This window comes from Rattus norvegicus, chromosome 1, assembly GCF_021556685.1.
Source record: "Rattus norvegicus strain SHRSP/BbbUtx chromosome 1, alternate assembly SHRSP_T2T, whole genome shotgun sequence".
Classification (NCBI taxonomy): domain Eukaryota; kingdom Metazoa; phylum Chordata; class Mammalia; order Rodentia; family Muridae; genus Rattus; species Rattus norvegicus.
In genome coordinates this window covers 62854815-62876913 of record NC_141534.1, presented here as the reverse complement: position 1 = coordinate 62876913, position 22099 = coordinate 62854815, and the positions used below count along the sequence as shown (strand labels likewise).

General features: G+C 42.2%; 1 pseudogene; it reads left to right on the top strand.

The window, feature by feature from the left end:
- Positions 1–152: 152 nt before the first annotated feature.
- On the top strand, positions 153–21759 carry LOC148007102 (sperm motility kinase Y pseudogene; annotated as a pseudogene).
- The last annotated feature ends 340 nt before the right edge of the window (positions 21760–22099 follow it).

Genomic DNA, 22099 nt, shown 5'->3' with positions numbered 1-22099 from the left:
TCTAGTCTTTTCTTTGTTATTATTTTTTTCTTTTTGTTTCGTTTGTTTCTTTTAGGTTCCACATGTGTAATTTTAGTTCCTGAATTGCTCCATCTTTTTCATTATTTGATTCCATTTGTTTGTTATTTTTAGGTAGCATTAGTACTGATAAAATGCCTACAGAGACTGAGGAGGAGTTACCACCTTCTAGTCCCGATCCCAGTATCTCTCAGGAGGGAACCTTTCATTCCCAATATAAAGTACTGAAGACTATTGGAAAAGGAAGCTATGCCAAGGTCCTCCTGTCCCACCACCAGCTCACAGGAACCCCAGTGGCGGTCAAAGTTCTCCGAAAGAACAAGCAGTGGTTCCGGCCAGCCATGACAGAAGCAAACATAATGAGAAAGATCAACCACCCCAACATTGATTCTCTCTTACAAGTCATTGAAAACAAAACTAGAATATACCTCATAATGGAGCTGGAGGAAGGACAACAACTCTACCAATACATCAGGGAGTCAGGGCATATAGAGGAGGATGAGGCCCGGCAAATATTTGAACAGATATTATCAGCAGTGAGCTACTGCCATGGAAAGGGGATTGTTCACCAAGACCTGAAAGTGGACAATATAATGATTGATAAAAACAAAAAGGTCAAAGTCATCGACTTTGGGCTTAGCACCGAAACACAACCTGGACAAATGCTAAACCAGCACTGCGGTGCATATTCTTTTGTTTTCCCGGAACGCTTCCTTGGACTTCTGTATGACGGGATGAAGAATGATATGTGGACAATAGGAGTGGTCTTGTATTATATGGTAGTGGGAAAGCTCCCATTTGATTCTGTGATCATCCAAGAATTACAAAAACAAGTTGTTGCAGGGGTGTATCCTGCCCCCTGTGGGGTTTCAGAAGAACTGGAGATCCTCCTTAGTCAATTACTAACAGTAAATCCAATGTATAGACCAACAGCCAGCGAGGTGGTGAAACACGCCTGGTTCAAAGAACACGGGAAGGGGTTCACAGTTCGTTGTGAAGAACTGCTTCCCCTCAGGCCAGACCCTGAAATTTTGGGTGCGATGAAATGCATGGGATTTCAAGCCTCTGTAATAAAATACTCCCTAATAAAAAGAAAAATATAATGAGGAAATGGCAACTTATTGCTTCCTACAACAGCAGGCTCTCCCGGGGTATGGCTGCACAGCCCAGGCACAGCAAGTGAGTCCCATTGCAGCCCCATTTCCTAGCCTTGATCCTGCTGCTGCTTTTAGATTACAAAGAAAGAGGAGTGGAAGCTTGCCAATCAGATGCTTAAAACTGCATAAAAGGCATACTTTTTCCTCAGGTATCTGTTTTATAATCTTTTAAAAAGCATTCATGGGGGTTGACACCCCGAAACAAGCTTTGCCATTTCAGGAAAAGTGTGATGGAGGGACGATTTGTATGGTGGGTTACTGGGAAGACAGGATTGTAAAGGAAATAAATAAATGGTTTTCTAAAAATCATGTATTTTAAATGCCCTGCTAAAAACTATAATTTTGATACTATGCTTTCAATAAAAAACATTTCACATTTTATTTACTCATTTAAACTAATTCTCATTTTCCCAGATTCATTAATTTAGTATTAATTTACTTGAGTAGCATAATAAAAATAAAACTGAAAAAATAAAAAGTAAAAATAAAAGCTGAGTCAGGGTCAGAAGAGGATTCACAATACTGCACCTAACAGACTGTGAATATATCTAGTAAACCGTACCATCAGATCTGATCTGTATCATGATCCAGAAGTATTTCTCAGCATCATGAACTCAGTCTCAACTAACTTCTTCCTTTAAACCTGAGCAAGAGCTGTGGTAGGAGCTACTACATGGGACTTTTAGGGTCTCACTTTATAAAAATAATTTATGTGTATGAGTGTTTGCCCAGCATGTGTGCACATGAATGCTTGACTGGTGTCCAAAGAACTTAGAAGGTTTCAAATCCCCTGAAATTAGAGTTTTAGGCAGTTGTGAGCTAACACTGGTGTTGTAAAATACTGAACCATCTTTCCAGCCCCAGATTTTGATAACTTTTAGGAGGAGCCATATCTCAATACAGGATTACTATATGTTGGCTAACCTGGCTTGAGTCACTAGCTCTTACCTCTCTGCACCATGGAGGACAATGGCTGGGTAAGACAGGTGGACAGGCAGTGAGAGAGGATGCCTTGATTTGCAACTTCCAGTGTAACCATGGAACTGGTTGTAGTCATGAGTTCTGCTGCCCTAGGAAGAAAATATAAAGAAACAGTGCTCACTGTCATAGAGGAGTCTATGTTCAGAATACTTGTGCTTAGGTTCCTCAGCCTGGTTGCTGTTTGGGGAAATAAACCAGACTTTGAGAAGATTATGTCCTGTCCACATCACTTATGATAATTAATTATAAAACAGGTAAATATATTCTATTCTAGAACATAAACATTATTATATTTAAAGATTTTACAAGCTCTAAGTATATGTGTACATATTTATATAATTATTTAATGAAATGTTCTATACTAATATACATTCTTATGAGTGAACCCAAAATGAGATTCATGTGCTCTAAGAACTAGGGTTATAGTGAAGGTGAGTAAACACAAAGAGCTTTTACATCACTTCTTTTTGAATTCAAATTTCAAAATTAAATGCAAACTATCACTTCAGTACACTAAAACTAACCAATTAGTTGACGTGTTTAAGTGACCAATTAGTCATACCTTTCCTGAGAAAGTCCATCCAGACTAAATTCATCCACAATGAGGAGTTGGTCATGGGCACCTAGTTGTCCAACCTGAGCCACCAGAAGGGTGTAGGGAGAAAAGAAAAAAGGCAGCGTCACTGGTTGCTGCCGCTGCGGAGAGCTCATAGGCAGCACCCCACGAGCAAACTTGAGCCTCGGGACCACAGGTAAGACCAACTTTTCTACTGCAAGAGACCTGCCTGGTGAACTCAGGACACAGAGAGGCAAAAATCCTCTAGGACCAGGCACTTCCGGGGTTTACCGAGAGTCCCAAACCCGCGGATCCTGAAACGCAGCAGCTCTCTGCTCCCGAACCCTGTGGGAGAGAGACCTCACCACCTGGTCAGGTGGGCACTCCTGAGGCTGCAGAGCAGAGGAGACCACCAACACTGCCCACCCCAGCCCACATCCCTGGCCCAAGAGGAAACTGTATAAGGCCTCTGGGTTCCTGCAGAGGAGGGCCCAGGAGCAGCAGGACCGCTGCGTCTGAGACACCACCAGAACCTTAAGGGACAGACCAGATAAACAGTTCTCTGCACACAAATCCCGTGGGAGGGAGAGCTAAACCTTCAGAGATGCAGACACGCCTGGGAAACCAGAAGAGACTGCACTCTGCACACATCTCTGACGCCAGAGGAAAACACCAAACACCATCTGTAACCCTGGTGCACGGAAGCTCCCGGAAAGGGCGGTGCAGATCTTCCTGGTTGCTGCCACCGTGGAGAGCTCATAGGCAGCACCACACCAGCAAACTTGAGCCTCGGGACCACAGGTAAGACCAACTTTTCTGCTGCAAGAGACCTGCCTGGTGAACTCAGGACACAGAGAGGCAAAAATTCCTCTAGGACTGGGCACTTGCGGGGTTTACCGGGAGTCCCAAACCCGCGGATCCTGAAACGCAGCAGCTCTCTGCTCCCAAACCCCGTGGGAGAGAGACCTCACTGCCTGGTCAGGTGGGCACTCCTGAGGCTGCAGAGCAGAAGAGACCACCAACACTGCTCACCCCTGCCCACATCCCTGGCCCAATAGGAAACTGTTTAAGGCCTCTGGGTTCCCGCAGAGGAGGGCCCAGGTGCAGCAGGACCGCTGCATCTGAGACACCACCAGAACCTGAAGGGACAGACGGGATAAACAGTTCTCTGCACCCAAATCCCGTGGGAGGGAGAGCTAAACCTTCAGAGAGGCAGACATGCCTGGGAAACCAGAAGAGACTGCACTCTGCACATATATCTGACGCCAGAGGAAAACACCAAACTCCCATCTGGAACCCTGGTGCACGGAAGCTCCCGGAAAGGGCAGCGCAGATCTTCCTGGTTGCTGCTGCCGCAGAGAGCTCATAAGCAACACCCCACGAGCAAACTTGAGCCCCAGGACCACAGGTAAGACCAACTTTTCTGCTGCAAGTGACCTGCCTGGTGAACTCCAGACACAGGCCCACAGGAACAGCTGAAGACCTATAGATAGGAAAAACTACACGCCCGAAGGCAGAACACTCTGTCCCCATTACTGGCTGAAAGAAAACAGGAAAACAGGTCTACAGCACTTCTGACACACAGGCTTATAGGACAGTCTAGCCACTGTCAGAAATAGCAGAACAAAGTAACACTAGAGATAAACTGATGGCGAGAGGCAAGCGCAGGAACCTAAGCAACAGAAACCAAGACTACATGGCACCATCTGAGCCCAATTCTCCCATCAAAACAAACATGGAATATCCAAACACACCAGAAAAGCAAGATCTAGTTTCAAAATCATATTTGATCATGATGCTGGAGGACTTCAAGAAAGACGTGAAGAACTCCCTTAGAGAAACACAGGAAAACATTAATAAACAAGTAGAAGCCTACAGAGAGGAATCACAAAAATCCCTGAAAGAATTCCAGGAAAACATAAATAAACAAGTAGAAGCCCATAGAGAGGAGTCACAAAAATCCCTGAAAGAATTCCAGGAAAACACAATCAAACAGTTGAAGCAATTAAAAATGGAAATAGAAGCAATCAAGAAAGAACACATGGAAACAACCCTGGATATAGAAAACCAAAAGAAGAGACAAGGAGCTGTAGATACGAGCTTCACCAACAGAATACAAGAGATGGAAGAGAGAATCTCAGGAGCAGAAGATAACATAGAAATCATTGACTCAACTGTCAAAGATAATGTAAAGCGGAAAAAGCTACTGGTCCAAAATATTGGTCCAGGACTCAATGAGAAGATCAAACCTAAGGACAATAGGTATAGAAGAGAGTGAAGACTCCCAGCACAAAGGACCAGTAAATATCTTCAACAAAATCATAGAAGAAAACTTCCCTAACCTAAACAAAGAGATACCCATAGGCATACAAGAAGCCTACAGAACTCCAAATAGACTGGGCCAGAAAAGAAACACCTCCCGTCACATAATAGTCAAAACACCAAACACACAAAATAAAGAAAGAATATTAAAAGCAGTAAGGGAAAAAGGTCAAGTAACATATAAAGGCAGACCTATCAGAATCACACCAGACTTTACACCAGAAACTATGAAAGCCAGAAGATCCTGGACAGATGTCATACAGACCCTAAGAGAACAAAAATGTCAGCCCAGGTTACTGTATCCTGCAAAACTCCCACTGAAAATAGATGGAGAAACCAAGACATTCCAGGACAAAAACAAATGTACACAATATCTTTCTACAAATCCAGCACTACAAAGGATAAGAAATGGTAAAGCCCAACATAAGGAGGCAAGCTATACCCTAGAAGAAGCAAGAAACTAATCCTCTTGGCAACAAAACAAAGAGAAGAAAAGCACAAAAACATAACCTCATATCCAAATATAAATATAACAGGAAGCAATAATCACTGTTCATTAATATCTCGCAACATCAGTGGCCTCAACTCCCCAATAAAAAGGCATAGATTAACAAACTGGATACGCAACGATGACCTTGGATTCTGCTGCCTACAGGAAACACACCTCAGAGACAAAGACAGACACTACCTCAGAGTGAAAGGCTGGAAAACAACTTTCCAAGCAAATGGTCGGAAGAAGCAAGCTGGCGTAGCCATTCTAATATCACATACAATCAATTTTCAACTAAAAGTCATCAAAAAAGATAAGGAAGGACACTTCATATTCATCAAAGGAAAAATCCACCAAGATGAACTCTCAATCCTAAATATCTGGGCCCCAAATACAAGGGCACCTACATACGTAAAAATACCTTACTAAAGCTCAAAAACATATTGCACCTCATACAATAATAGGAGATTTCAACACCCCCACTCTCATCAATGGACAGATCATGGAAACAGAAATTAAACAGAGACGTAGACAGACTAAGAGAAGTCATGAGCCAAATGGACTTAACAGATATTTATAGAACATTCTATCCTAAAGCAAAAGGATATACCTTCTTCTCAGCTCCTCATGGTACTTTCTCCAAAATTGACCATATAATTGGTCAAAAAACGGACCTCAACAGGTACAGAAAGATAGAAATAATCCCATGCGTGCTATCAGACCACCACGGCCTAAAACTGGTCTTCAATAACAATAAGGGAAGAATGCCCACATATACGTGGAAATTGAACAATGCTCTACTCAATGATAACCTGGTCAAGGAAGAAATAAAGAAAGAAATAAAAGACTTTTTAGAATTTAATGAAAAGGAAGGTACAACATACCCAAACTTATGGGACACAATGAAACCTGTGCTATAGAGGAAAACTCATAGTGCTGAGTGCCTGCAGAAAGAAACAGGAAAGAGCATATGTCAGCAGCTTGACAGCACACCTAAAAGCTCTAGAACAAAAAGTTGCAAATACACCCAGGAGGAGTAGAAGGCAGGAAATAATCAAGCTCAGAGCTGAAATCAACCAAATAGAAACAAAAAGGACCATAGAAAGAATCAACAGAACCAAAAGCTGGTTCTTTGAGAAAATCAGCAAGATAGATAAACCCTTAGCCAGACTAACGAGAGGACACAGAGAGTGTGTCCAAATTAACAAAATCAGAAATGAAAAGGGAGACATAACTACAGATTCAGAGGAAATTCTAAAAATCATCAGATCTTATTATAAAAGCCTATATTCAAGAAACTTGAAAATCTGCAGGAAATGGACAATTTCCTAGACAGGTACCAGGTACCGAAGTTAAATCAGGAACAGATAAACCAGTTAAGCTACCCCATAACGCCTAAGGAAATAGAAGCAGTCATTAAAGGTCTCCCAACCAAAAAGAGCCCAGGTCCAGACGGGTTTAGTGCAGAATTCTATCAGACCTTCATAGAAGACCTCATACCAATATTATCCTAACTATTCCATAAAATTGAAACAGATGGATCACTACCGAATTCCTTCTATGAAGCCACAATTACTCTTATACCTAAACCACACAAAGTCCCAAGAAAGAAAGAGAACTTCAGACCAATTTCCCTTATGAATATCGACGCAAAAATACTCAATAAAATTCTGGCAAACCGAATCCAAGAGCACATCAAAACAATCATCCACCATGATCAAGTAGGCTTCATCCCAGGCATGCAGTGATGGTTTAATATACAGAAAACCATCAACGTGATCCATTATATAAACAAACTGAAAGAACAAAACCAAATGATCATTTCATTAGATGCTGAGAAAGCATTTGACAAAATTCAACACCCCTTCATGCTAAAAGTCCTGGAAAGAATAGGAATTCAAGGCCCATACCTAAAAATAGTAAAAGCCATATACAGCAAACCAGTTGCTAACATTAAACTAAATGGAGAGAAACTTGAAGCAATCCCACTAAAATCAGGGACTAGACAAGGCTGCCCACTCTCTCCCTATTTATTCAATATAGTTCTTGAAGTTCTAGCCAGAGCAATCAGACAACAAAAGGAGGTCAAGGGGAAACAGGTCGGAAAAGAAGAAGTCAAAATATCACTATTTGCAGATGATGTGATAGTATATTTAAGTGATACCAAAAGTTCCACCATAGAACTACTAAAGCTGATAAACAACTTCAGCAAAGTGGCTGGGTATAAAATAAACTCAAATAAATCAGTAGCCTTCCTCTACACAAAAGAGAAACAAGCTGAGAAAGAAATTAGGGAAACACCACCCTTCTTAATAGACCCAAATACCAAAGTACCTCGGTGTGACTTTAACCAAGCAAGTAAAAGATTTGTACAATAAGAACTTCAAGACTCTGAAGAAAGAAATTGAAGAAGACCACAGAAGATGGAAAGATCTCCCATGCTCACGGATTGGCAGGATTAATATAGTAAAAATTGCCATTTTACCAAAAGCGACCCACAGATTCAATGCAATCCCCATCAAAATACCAATACAATTCTTCAAAGAGTTAGACAGAACAATTTTCAAATTCATCTGGAATAACAAAAAACCCAGGATAGCTAAAACTATCCTCAACAATGAAAGGACTTCAGGGGGAATCACTATCCCTGAACTCAAGCAGTATTACAGAGCAATAGTGATAAAAACTGCATGGTATTGGTACAGAGACAGACAGATACACCAATGGAACAGATTTGAAGACCCAGAAAAAAACCCGCACACCTATGGGCACTTGATTTTTGACAAGGGAGCCAAAACCATCAAATGGAAAAAAGATAGCATTTCCAGCAAATGGTGCTGGTTCAACTGGAGGGCAACATGTAGAAGAATGCAGATCGATCCATGCTTATCACCCTGTACAAAGATTAAGTCCAAGTGGATCAAGGACCTCCATATCAAACCAGATACACTCAAACTAATAGAAGAAAAACTAGGGAAGCATCTGGAACACATGGGCACTGGAAAAAATTTCCTGAACAAAACACCAATGGCTTATACTCTAAGATCAAGAATCGACAAATGTGATCTCATAAAACTGCAAAGCTTCTGTAAGGCAAAGGACACTGTGGTTAGGACAAAACGGCAACCAACAGATTGGGAAAAGATCTTTACCAATCCTACAACAGATAGAGGCCTTATATCCAAAATATACAAAGAACTCAAGAAATTAGACCGCAGGGAGACAAATAACCCTATTAAAATGGGGTTCAGAGCTAAACAAAGAATTCACAGTTGAGGAATGCCGAATGGCTGAGAAACACCTAAAGAAATGTTCAACATTTTAGTCATAAGGGAAATGCAAATCAAAACAACCCTGAGATTTCACCTCACACCAGTGAGAATGGCTAAGATCAAAATCTCAGGTGACAGCAGATGCTGGCGAGGATTTGGAGAAAGAGGAACACTCCTCCATTGTTGGTGGGATTGCAGACTGGTACAACCATTCTGGAAATCAGTCTGGAGGTTCCTCAGAAAATTGGACATTGAACTGCCTGAGGATCCAGCTATACCTCTCTTGGGCATATACCCCAAAAATGCCCCAACATATAAAAAAGACACGTGCTCCACTATGTTCATCGCAGTCTTTATTTATAATAGCCAGAAGCTGGAAAGAACCCAGATGCCCTTCAACAGAGGAATGGATACAGAAAATGTGGTACATCTACACAATGGAATATCACTCAGCTATCAAAACAATGACTTTATGAAATTCGTAGGCAAATGGGTGGAACTGGAAAATATCATCCTGAGTGAGGTAACCCAATCACAGAAAAACACACATGGTATGCACTCACTGATAAGTGGCTATTAGCCCAAATGCTTGAATTACCCTAGATGCCTAGAACAAATGAAACTCAAGACGGATGATCAAAATGTGAATGCTTCACTCCTTCTTTAAAAGGGGAACAAGAATACCCTTGGCAGGGAAGAGAGAGGCAAAGATTAAAACAGACACAGAAGGAACACCCATTCAGAGCCTGCCCCACATGTGGCCCATACATATACAGCCATCCAATTAGACAAGATGGATGAAGCAAATAAGTGCAGGCTGACAGCCGGATGTAGATCGCTCCTGAGAGACACAGTCAGAATACAGCAAACACAGAGGCGAATGCCAGCAGCAAACCACTGAACTGAGTATAGGACCCCCGTTGAAGGAATCAGAGAAAGAATTGGAAGAGCTTGAAGTGGCTCGAGACCCCATATGAACAACAATGCCAAGCAACCAGAGCTTCCAGGGACTAAGCCACTACCTAAAGACTATACATGGACTGACCCTGGACTCTGACCTCATAGGTAGCAATGAATATCCTAGTAAGAGCACCAGTGAAAGGGGAAGCCCTGGGTCCTGCTAAGACTGAACCCCCAGTGAACTAGATTGTTGGGGGGAGGGTGGCAATGTGGGGAGGATGGGGAGGGGAACACCAATAAAGAAGGGGAGGAGGGAGGGGGATGTTTGCCCGGAAACCGGGACAGGGAATAACACTCGAAATGTAAATAAGAAATACTCAAGTTAATAAAAAAAAAAGTGGGGAAAAAAGGCAGCATCAATGCACAGCAGCATTCCTCACACCACACAGTCAGTGCACAGCAGCATCCCTCACACCACACAGTCAGTACACAGCAGCATTCTTCACACCACACAGTCAGTGCACAGCAGCATTCCTCACACCACACAGTCAGTGCTCAGCAGTATACCTCACACCACACAGTCAGTGCACAGCAGCATTCCTCACACCATATTCAATGAACTGCAGTGTTCTTCACACCACAAAGCATCCACAGCCATGAGCATCTGCACACTTTTTCACAAAGCTCGAGTGCAGAATGCCCTTCACTGATTCCTTTAAAACAAATACTGGCCACATCTGCAACACTGCCTTGGACAACGACTTAACATACATTTCCAGTTTATACCGGCCAGCACCCTATGCAAAAACTAGGTCAGAAGAGCACAATGAAATCACACAGCAGGAAATGAGCAAAATCCTACCCACATATACCCTGGAATCTTCACTAGTTAGGAAAATTTCTATTTTATGGTTCCAAACTTCTAAGAAAAATACTCCTGTAAAATGGACAATTGGGTCAGAAAATGCCTATGGACTTGGAATACACAAAATGATTATTTATAAAGTCTAAAACAGCTACAAATCTAAAGGAATGTGAAACATGACAAGTGACCAGCCCTTACCCACATCAGGACAGAAAACCAGCTTGGTACTAAATAATCCAGCATCTGCCTTCTCTATCTTCCATTTAAACATAATTTATAAATTTTAAAACAAGAAATTAACTTCTTGGAGGAAGCAGTTAACAGCATTTTGTAAGGAAATATTATCCAGAAAGTACTCTACTGGAATTCATATCCTGGAACTGAACAGTCAAATGCACTTACAATAGCATTCTATGGAAAGCTAATGAAATGTTTGAGAAAAATCTTAGGTATTGTATATAATTTCAGGATCATCAATATTCTGCTTAGAGATCATAATATAACAACGAAAGAGTTTTGGATCACATAGGGAAATATTATACAGTGCAGTCATGTGCATGAAGCCTTACCCGGACATTACTGGAATTAGCACAACATTATGTGTATACTTTTGTACTAACAATAAAAATAACTTACCATAATAACTGTGAGATAGTATATCATATAATAATGTATCATAAAAAGTGACTTCAAGAAATGAAGAAAAATTTCTAAAGAAGGAATCAAGAAGATGTTATTTTATATGCACACCATCTGTATTTCCACCCAGTAGTTAACATTTTAGTTTACCTTTTTCATTGCTGAGACTGGTCCATTTTCTCCCCTGCAGTAGGGAGTAGGGACAAGGCAGCAGTCATCAAGTATGCCGTGTGTTACTGTTTCATAGGCATACAACCTGTGTTTTATTTACATATAAATATATGGATGTATGTAATAAAATTATGAATAAAATAAAAAATTACATTGTACATTAATATATAAATAGAAATTATATATTATAAAAGAGAATTGTCTTATATAGGGTTCTTTAGAGTCACAGAACTTATGGGTAATCTCTGTACAGAGAGACAATTTGTTGATGACTTGCAGTCTGTAGTCCAACTCCCCAACCATGATCAGCAGCAGGTATGAATGGGAGTCCAAGGATCTAGCAGTGGCTCAGTCCCACAAGGCAGGCAGACAGGCAGGTGAAAAAGAGAGACTCTTCCTTCTTCCAATGTCCTCATGTAAATCCCCAGCAGAAGGTGTGTCCCAGGTTAAAGGTGCATACAACCACAGCTGGATCTGGGACTTGCTTTGTCCCAGGTGACCTTGAACTCAGAGACCTCCTTGCCTTAAGCTCCTGAGATTCCTAGCCACTTTGCCTCATGATCTCCATGCCAAGATGCAGTTCAGAAACTTGTATCTCCCAGCCTCAACATCAGGATCAAAGGTGAGCTTTACAATTCTGGGTTGTAGATCATTCCACTTATAGTCAAGTTCACAACCAGGAATAGCCACTACGAGTACATACGATGTGTCATTATACATGCACAATATATATACATACATACATATATATATATATATATATATATATACATATAAATTTGAAAACACCACAACATTTTATTAGTATATGTTAACCGAGTAAAGTGACAGATGTGGCATTTGTCTGCACATCATGCATGGGTGGGAGAAGAAATTATAAGCCCTTGCATCAAATGAGGAGCTGCAGTTAACAGCAGCTGATAGAAATTCATTCTTCCTTGGGGGAAGGCCATTGGTACGACTCCCAGTGAACAGCTGTACACACAGTATGCAAGCCTGACCAGGTCTAACAGGGCTTAATGAGATACAAAAAATTGGTTATGTGTATTTCTGTACACACACACACACACACACACACACACACACACACACACACACACACACAGAGGGGTGGGTTAGTGGTGCTGACTTTTTTTTTTTATTAACTTGAGTATTTCTTATATACATTTCAAGTGTTATTCCCTTTCCCGGTTTCCGGGCAAACATCCCCCTCCCCCCTCCCCTTCCTTATGGGTGTTCCCCTCCCAACCCTCCCCCCATTGCCGCCCTCCCCCCATAGACTAGTTCACTGGGGGTTCAGTCTTAGCAGGACCCAGGGCTTCCCTTTCCACTGGTGCTCTTACTAGGATATTCATTGCTACCTATGGGGTCAGAGTCCAGGGTCAGTCCATGTATAGTCTTTAGGTAGTGGCTTACTCCCTGGAAGCTCTGGTTGCTTGGCATTGTTGTACTTTTGGGGTCTCGAGCCCCTTCAAGCTCTTCCAGTTCTTTCTCTGATTCCTTCAACAGGGGACATATTCTCAGTTCAGTGGTTTGCTGCTGGCATTCGCCTCTGTATTTGCTGTGTTCTGGCTGTGTCTCTCAGGACCGATCTACATCCGGCTCCTGTCGGTCTGCACTTCTTTGCTTCATCCATCTTGTCTAATTGGGTGGCTGTGTATGTATGGGCCACATGTGGGGCAGGCTCTGAATGGGTGTTCCTTCAGTCTCTGTTTTAATCTTTGCCTCTCCCTTCCCTGCCAAGGGTATTCTTTTTCCTCATTTAAAGAAGTAGTGAAGCATTCACATTTTGATCATCCGTCTTGAGTTTCGTTTGTTCTAGGGGTCTAGGGTAATTCAAGCATTTGGGCTAATAGCCACTTATCAATGAGTGCATACCATGTATGTATTTCTGTGATTGGGTTAGCTCACTCAGGATGATATTTGTGGTGCTGACTTTTAACCCAGGATCTGATTCAGGTGGACCTCTGTGAGTTCTAGACTAATCTGATTTACACAGCCAGTCCCAGACTAACCAGGGCTATAGAGTCAAAAGGGGGATTCTGAGAGGAATCTTTTAGAATTTGGAGGAGAGAAGTTAGGGTTGATAAGACCATATTTTACTGTATAGATGTATGGAAATTTAAATAAGTGAGAAAATACATGAAGTAACTGAGAGGAAAAAAGTACACTCAATAATGGCAACTTTTTGAACTGACTTTTGTCCAGTTACTTGGCAAAGCAGAAATAAATATGCCTTTAACTGATTTCATCTATGGCAATGCCACTTTCCTTGAGTCAAAACACTTAACATAGATGATTGGAAATGACCTTGAAATCACAGTTACCCTCAGCATCCATGGGCTACATTGAAAATTTATAGTTCTGATTAAGAAGCTGGAAGATATTTCATAACTTTGTATTATCCACTGCGGATTATTTTATAGATCTATAGAATTCCACAACTCAGCTGTTAATTCATTCAATTCTCCCAGTAAACATCCATGATACAGTAATGATGCCCTAATCTCTTTGAACAGGTGCTCTGGTGCAGAGTTTGCCTGAGATAGCCCAACAGCTGCATCCTCTCTTGTCTCCTTCTAGAGAGCTTCATGACTCTGCTGAACAGAATATAAAGTTGGTTATTTGTTTGGATTTTACTTGGGATTTTTGTTTTTAGCCTTTTCCCTGATATCTTTCCATGATATATATTCTATTTTTCTAACTTTGATTTTAGTTCATTTCAAGCACATTATGCTACATGCAATTTTAAAATAACCCAGCACTAAGTCTGGCTAAACACAGGCATCAGAGTTTCACGCAGCCTCCATGGCTACTTCTATGCACTTGTTACTCTGCATCCTAAGGCTCGATTGCTAAGCCGATTGTGAGCCAGTTTAACATAAAATACCTTGACTACTCAAGATGAAATTGCTCTTTGTTTGAGCATGTGAAAAGATAGTCTTTTTATGAGCCAAATTTAATAATAACCAATCATAAGTCTTTGCTCATGCCTTGTGAAGGATGGCATAAGGAATCTTTACCTTTCTTGTTTGGTTCTCTAGAATTTTCTAGTTCATCAGGGTGGCTCCCTCTGCCCTTTCTGATCCAGAGAACTCTGGAAGGAGTCCAGGGCCTAATTACTTTTCCTATAAGCAGAAACATAAGGTCTTTCTCCCAAACTAGCATGTCCTTTAGCCAGTAACCAGAAAGATTTTTAGCTTGACATCTTTCCCAGAAAAATAGTAAAATAACCAGAAAATTCAAAATCACACACATTTTGAAAATTAACTTCTCAACAAAGTAACTAAACCAAACAAGCACAGTAGAAACCTTTCTTTCCGGCCTTTTCTAATCTGCCAGGCCAGGATATTGAACCCACTTTTGAGAGAACAGGAGCATCCTGTGAGACACTGAGACTTTCCTAGAGGATTTTATCCTCATCCAATCTCTGTTGTCTGCTTTGCAGGTTGTAGTTTTTCTGTTAGCTCAGCTTCTCCCTGCACAGCAGGAGCTCCCAGATAATCTGGGCCCATTTTCCCTGAGTTAGCTCTGAACCTCAGGAGGAATTCCCCAGGTGACTGAGGCCAAAATTGTGTCCTCTTCTATCCAATTAAACCAAATTAGCAACAACTAAACCAAACTTTATTAAAAGCAGGCACCCTTTACTTTCCCTCTCTGCCTGGAGCCATTCATTATACTGATTCTTTTTACAGGAGGAGAACCCAGAGCCTGATTTGGGTCTGTCTATCCCTGTGTTTAGATTCCCATGTGCTGGAGTCACTTGACTCATCTCTGCTCATTCAGGAATCTAATTCTCTCATCCCTAGGACAAGAATCCTAACTCCCTAGTGGATTGTTGACTACCACACTCGACGTCATCTATTGCATGTAGTTTTAAATTAAACCCATGCTAATTCATTCTATGCTCTGGTATCAGTGGTTAGGTTCACCCTACATGGCTAGTTCTATGCAGCCATCTTGTCTTGGTTCCTGCTGTTAGTTTGCTACTTTAACCAAACAAATTTTAACTGAAGTGCCTGGAGTGCTGTTGCATTTCTCATCCCACCCACACCCTCTGGCTGGCCTGCAGAAGGCTGGGTAAAGTTCCTCTCACAGGACTTGCCTTAGTCATTTGAAATGAAAATACCAGAGGTTTATACTAACCAGATTTACATGGGTAAATCTCCAAACCAAAAACGCCAATGGAAGGAACAGAAAACTCAATAATATAACGACAAAGTGTACGATTAGATTGGACAAATACACCTCTACACTACTCTGTTGCCCATTTATGAAATCTCTAGCTATTTGTGGCTCCTCCAGGCCACAGGGGTCTGCTCCATTTTCAACCTCTTCCTCCTCCATCTCCTTCTTGCCCACATCCTCCATCTCTATTTTTTTCTCTCCCTTTTCCAATGCATTCTGCTCTACCTTTTCCTTCCATTGTCCAATCAGAGGAAGTAACCTTTATTTGGCTAATTACTATTTCACCTGACATCATCTGAATATGTGATCTATTGCACTACAGGTCCACCCTGTTGGGAAAGCAAAAATACAAAGAGCTATCCACAAGACATTTTGCTCATTTTGAGTTAACACATATAGTAATTTCACTACATCTTTTTCATCATTTTTATTCTATTCTTATTAAGTTATTTCTAGGGAATATTTGTAGTTTTTAACTACAATGCTTACACATAGTAAGGAGGAGTTACAACACCCTAGACCTGAGCAGAATCTCTGAGGAGGTATACTTCCACTGTCAATACAAAGACTTAAGGACCATGGGACACAGGAGCAACGCCAAGGTCCCAATACCACACCATCAGCTCCCTGGCAGCCCCATGACCATCAAACTGCTTCTAAAGAAGCAATGGTGCCAGCCACTCATGACCAAGGCAGAGACAATGATGATGGTCGACCACCTGAACAGCATCTTATTTCCCCAAGTAAGAGCTCATTGAAGGACAACAGTTTTATGAAAACACCAGAAAATGGGGGTAAGGTAGAGGAGGATAAAGTCAGGCAAATATTTAGGCAAATTAGAGCAACTGTGAGCTAATGCCATGAGCACGGTATAGTACACAGGGAACTCAAACCATATAAGATTATGTTGGACATAAATGGATAAGTTAAAATCATAGACTTTATTTCGCCTTAGAACACAAGTTGAACCAGGGCAATGCTGAACTGGCACTGTGATGCTTTGTCTTTTGGAACTCCTGAACTCTTGCCCAGCAAACTTTATGATAGTCCACAAAATGACATTTGGACCTTAGTTTTACATGGTACTTAAAAAGTTAAGATCTTTACTCTGTATTCATACTAGATTTGAAAAGACTTGTTGTGGCAATTGTATTCTGCCACCTGTTGGGTGTTAGAAGAGATGGATAACATGCTTAGCCTCTTAATGATACTCAACATGAAATATAGGATGACAGTCACCGATGTGATTATGTACCGCTGGTTAAAGGAAGACCGGAAGGCTTTCTCAAATCCCTATGAGGACTGAGCTCCATCACACAAGACCCTGTAATTGTGGACGACATGGAACATATTGAGTCCAGAGCCTAAGATATTACAATGTATAATCAACCCATGGGATCATGTTGCTTACTGTCCTGGCAAGTTCTCCAGGTGCAAGGCTGAACAACAGAGGCTCACACATTGAGTTCAGTTATTCCCTACCCTTGATGATAATGATTCATTCCCTTTGGGCTCAAGGAAGTTTGGAAGCTACCCCACCCTAAGCACACTGGTCTCATCATCCTCCAATGGCTTTCAGTTTCCCTGCGGCCATAAACTATTCCATGATTAGGCATAAGAGCACCTGGTGCTGCCCTTCTCTCTTCAGGCCACTCCAGATGACACCCACACTTGAGAAACATGCATCCATGCCTCCAGTGTCGCCTGAATACACTAAATAATCAGCCTCACTGAGAAGAACAATAGCAATAAGAACACAGAAGCCAATCTACTCTCCTGGTGTGCCTCAGTAGGGAGAAAGTCTGTCCTCAGCTAGTGCCAGCCCAGAGGCTTTAGGGACAGACCAAGCAAAAGTGGTGTTCCTGACACAATGAGGTCCATTGTCAATGGAGGTACTGGGACAGTGGATGTGCTTCAACATTTGAGGTCCTCAGAATATAGAGTAGAAGCTATGGAGGTCCCAGGACAGGGGAAGTGCCATATCAATGGTGCTTCGACAACTGTGGAGGTGCTGCAACAGTCGAGTTCCTTCAAATTGGAAGACTTGTGACAGTGGAGTGGCTGAGTTTTTGGAGGTACTGCAAGAGTGGAGGTACTGTGACAGTTGAGGTGCTTCATCAGTTGAGGTCCTGTAACAGTGGAGTTCCTAAGACATTTCAGGTCCCTTGACAGTGGAGTAGCAGCTGGGACAGTGGATATGCTGCTACAGTGGAGGTCTTGAAAAACTTCAATTGATGCACGAGTCAGGATCTTTGACCTAGGAGGTGATGGGACAGTACAGGTGTAGGAGAGCAAGTAGAGGTGTGGCGACAATAGAAATGCTATAATAGTGAAAGCCTTGCAGCACTAGAGGTCCTGTGATAGTGGAACTGCTTCGACAGTAGACGTACTGTGACAGAGGAGGTCCTGCCAATTCTAGTTTCAGAGGAAATAGATGTCCTGAAAAGTGGAGGTCGTTCAATAGTGGGCTTCATGTGATAGTTGAGGTGCTACCACTGTGAAAGTCCAACATCAGTGGGTGGACACGCTGTGCCAGTTGAGGTAATGGAACTTGGATTTCCTGAGTTATTGGAGGTCCTGGGACTGTGGGGTCCTGGGAGAGTAGAGGTGTTGAGACACTGCTCTGTGACATTGGATGACCTTGTGACAGTTTAGGTGCAATGGCAATGAAAGTCCAGCAACAGTACACATACTGTGACAGTAGATGTCCTGAAAATTGAGGGTCCTGACAATGCAGCCGCTGTTAGTGAGAAGGTCCTACGACACTGGAGGTCCAGTGATAGTGGAGGTACTGGGACAGAAGCCACACTGGAACAGTGGATGTCCTGCTACAGTGCACATCAAAGTGCTCGTAACGATGATGATTTTTGACCACTCTAACTTCATTTCAAATTCATTTCAATTACGCAAGTAATTGAGTCTGAGGCAAGATAATACCTTGTCATGGTGCTACTTGAATGCCACTAGTTTTACAGTTAAGTCTGAAGGTCTAGGCTGTGACAGAGGAGGTCCTTTGACAGTGATAGCCCTGCAAAATTGGACATCCTACAACACTGGAGCTCCTGCAACAGTGGAGGTCTTGAGACTCTAGATTTACATTGACATTGCAGGTCCTGCAGCAGTGGAATTTCTCTGCGAGCTGAGGTCCTGCAACATACTAGTTGCTGAGAGAATCAATTTTCTGCAACAGTGAAGGTCCTACAATAGTTCAGGTCCTGAAAAGTTGAGACTCTGTGAGAGTAGAAGTACAGGGAAAGTGTATGTCCTGTGCCAGGAGAGGCCCTGCAATTTGGAGGCCCTGAGAATGTGGAGTTGATTTGACAACAGAGTTTCTACCACACTGGTGTTCCTGTGACAGTGTCCAACAAAGTCCTTGTATTAGAGAAGAAATAATGCCAGCCAGCAATGACCATGGAAGTGATGATGATGGTTGATCACCCCAACATCATCTCGATTCTTCAAGTAATTTAGACCAAAACAATACATCTATTCATGGAGCTGGTTGAAGGGCAACAGCTTTACAAATACACCCAAAAGTATGGCTACCTAGAGCAAGGCAAGGCCAGCAAAATATTGTGTAAATAATAGCTGTGATGAGCTACTGCTATGGGCACACAATATTTCACAGGCACCTAAAGCCAAAGAATATTGTGTTGTACATCAATGGGAAAGTCAAAATTACCAACTTTGGCCTTAGTATCCCATTCCAATCAGGGTAAATGATGAACCAGCCCTGCAGTACTTATACTTTTTGTGTTCCTGAACTCTTCTTTGGCAAATTTTATGTCGTTCCAAAGGACTAAATTTGACGCTTAGGTGGAGTTTTATATTTCATGGCAGTCAGAAAGTTTCCATTTGACTCTCTCTTCATTCTAGAGTTGAGAAGACAGGTTGTAGGAGGAGTGTGTGGTGCCTCTGGTGTGGTGTCAGAAGGACCTACTTAGCCTCGTAATGACAGTCAACCCTAGATATAGGCCAAAAGTCACTGTGGTCATGATGCAACCCTAGTTCAACTAAGGCTAGAAGCAGTTCCCAAATCCCTATGAGCAACTGATCCCCCTCAGGCCAGACCCTGTAAGTATAAGAGCAATGGAATATATAGGATTCCAAGTGCTGGAAACTAAGGACACTTCAACTGAACAAAATTATAACCAGACCATGGCATCCTACTTCCTTCTGCAAAGGCAGGAAGTTCACAGGCAAGACAGCACAAAATAGGCTTGGACAGTCAGCACAGTGGAGATGTGGGGAAAAAGCAGGTGCTAAGACAGTGGATGTCCTGCTACAGTGGCCTCCAAGTCCTTGTGATGAAGAAGCACTTATGCCATCCAATAATGACCATGGCAATGATGACAATTGTGGTTAACCACTCCAACATCATCTTCAATAATTGAGACGAAAACAAGTAGATACCTTGTCATGGAGCTGTGTGAGGTTCAATGTCTTCATTAATGTATCTGAAAGTATGGCTACATAGTGAAAGACAAGGCATGGGAAATACTTATGCAGATATTAGCAGCCTGGATCTACTGTCAGGGGCACAGAATAAATACAGGACTTCAAAACAAATAAAATGGTGGATAAGAACAATAAAGTCAAAATCATCGACATTGGCCTTAGTACCCAAGACAAACCAGAGCAAATGCTGAACCTGTACTACAGTGCTAACACTTTTGATGCCCCTGAACTCTTCCTGGGTTATACTTATGATGGTCCAAAGAACCACATATGAATGTTAGTCTTACATTTTATGGTACCTGAAAAAGTTACCTATGTTTTCATATAAGAGCTGAAAAGACAGGTTGTGGCAGGTGTGCATCTTGACCACTGTGGGGTGTCAAGAGAGCTAGATGACCTGCTTAGCATTTAATAACAGTCAAACCCAGAAATATCAGTCATAGACATGATAATGCACCCCTGCTTCAAAGAAGATTGGGAGCATTTCCCAAATCCCTATGAAGAAATGATACCTCTCAGGCCACACCCTGGAAGTTTGGAAGTAGTGCAACATGTTCCATTCAAAACACAAGACATAAAGATTCTTTACATCAAAGAAAGTCTAAGCGGATCATGGCATCCAACTGCTTACTGGAAGGACAGGCTATTCTGATGCCTGGCTTCATACCCAGGCTCAGACAGTGAGACTAGTAATGGCTCCATTCCCTACCCTTAATGATTATGCTGCTGTCCCTCTAGGACTGGACTGCAGAGGAGTGGAAGCCAACCCACCATTGACACATTGGACTTGTCAACCCCATGGCCTCATTTATGCCTTTGTCTATATTCTAGTCATAGAGCTTTCAGAAGAACCACTGGGACTGGCTTTCTTCACAGGCCACTACATTTGACCTGGACAAAACATACATGCCAGAGTGTCTTCTTCCTTCATTCAACAAGCAGCCTCAGGCCGAACAGAAGCATCAATGAGAACACAGAAGACAACCTATTATCTCTCTGTGCATGAGGAGAGGGCGAGTCTTTCCCCATCAGTGGCTGGCTAAGAGGATTCAAGGGATGGTCCAAGAAATTAGGAATATCCAAATGAAGCAGTGTTCCTGTGCTCAATCAAGCAAGAAAACTCTCCTGGGCAGGACAGTATCTCTCCTGAGAAATGAGGGCTGGAGACAGCATCCAAAAAATAAGCGGCAGGCAGGCAAGGACAGGTACCTTTGTGCTTTGTTCTACCCAGTTTGCTCTGTGTTGCTTAGCTCTGTCTCTGGTATCCATTTCTGCAAAATCGTTTCTGTCTTAACTTTTTAAGTACTGTATGATTCTTCCGCCAATTCTTCTCCCTCTTCTAGATTTCTCCTCTTCCGAACAAGGACTCAATATGACTGATGTGTACCCCAGGCTTCAGAGTTGTCCTGTTACCCCATGCCTTTACCAGGACGGTATCACCACCAAAAGGAAACGGTTCCCACAAGGTGAGGTCTAGAGGCCTATGGATTCATGCAATCTTCTAGGGGCAACTGCTCCTTGCACATATTGCAATTAATCACCAGCGATTTGGAACAAATTCTTATTTTGTCAAAAGTAACATCATTCTCCATTAAGCTTCAAAATAAATAACCAGCAAAGCCTTGTAATAAGTGATAGTGGTGTTGATAAAACAGTGCAGCACCCGTGACATTGTAGGTCCTTCAACAGTGGAGGCACTGAGAGACATTGTAGTTCGTGCAACAGTGGAGGCACTGAGATAGCGAAGGTCCTTTTACATTCAAGATCATGCAGCAGTGGAGGTCCTGAAAGAGTGGGCATCCTGAGACATTGGAGATGGGATTGGTACAGTGGAGGTCCTGAGACAATGCAGGTGTTGCAAGAATGGATGTCCTGCAACAGTGGAGTTCTTTGCACAGTAAAGGTCCTGCAATAGGGGTTGTCTTTAGACAGAGGAGGTCCTGCTACAGTGGAATTCCTGTGATAGCTGAAGTTTTGAGACAATGTCAGACCAGGCACAATGGAGATGCTGTGCCAGGAGAGGTTCTACCCAAGTCGAGTTGGTTATAGAGTGGATGTTCTAAGACAGTGGAGATCTGGTGA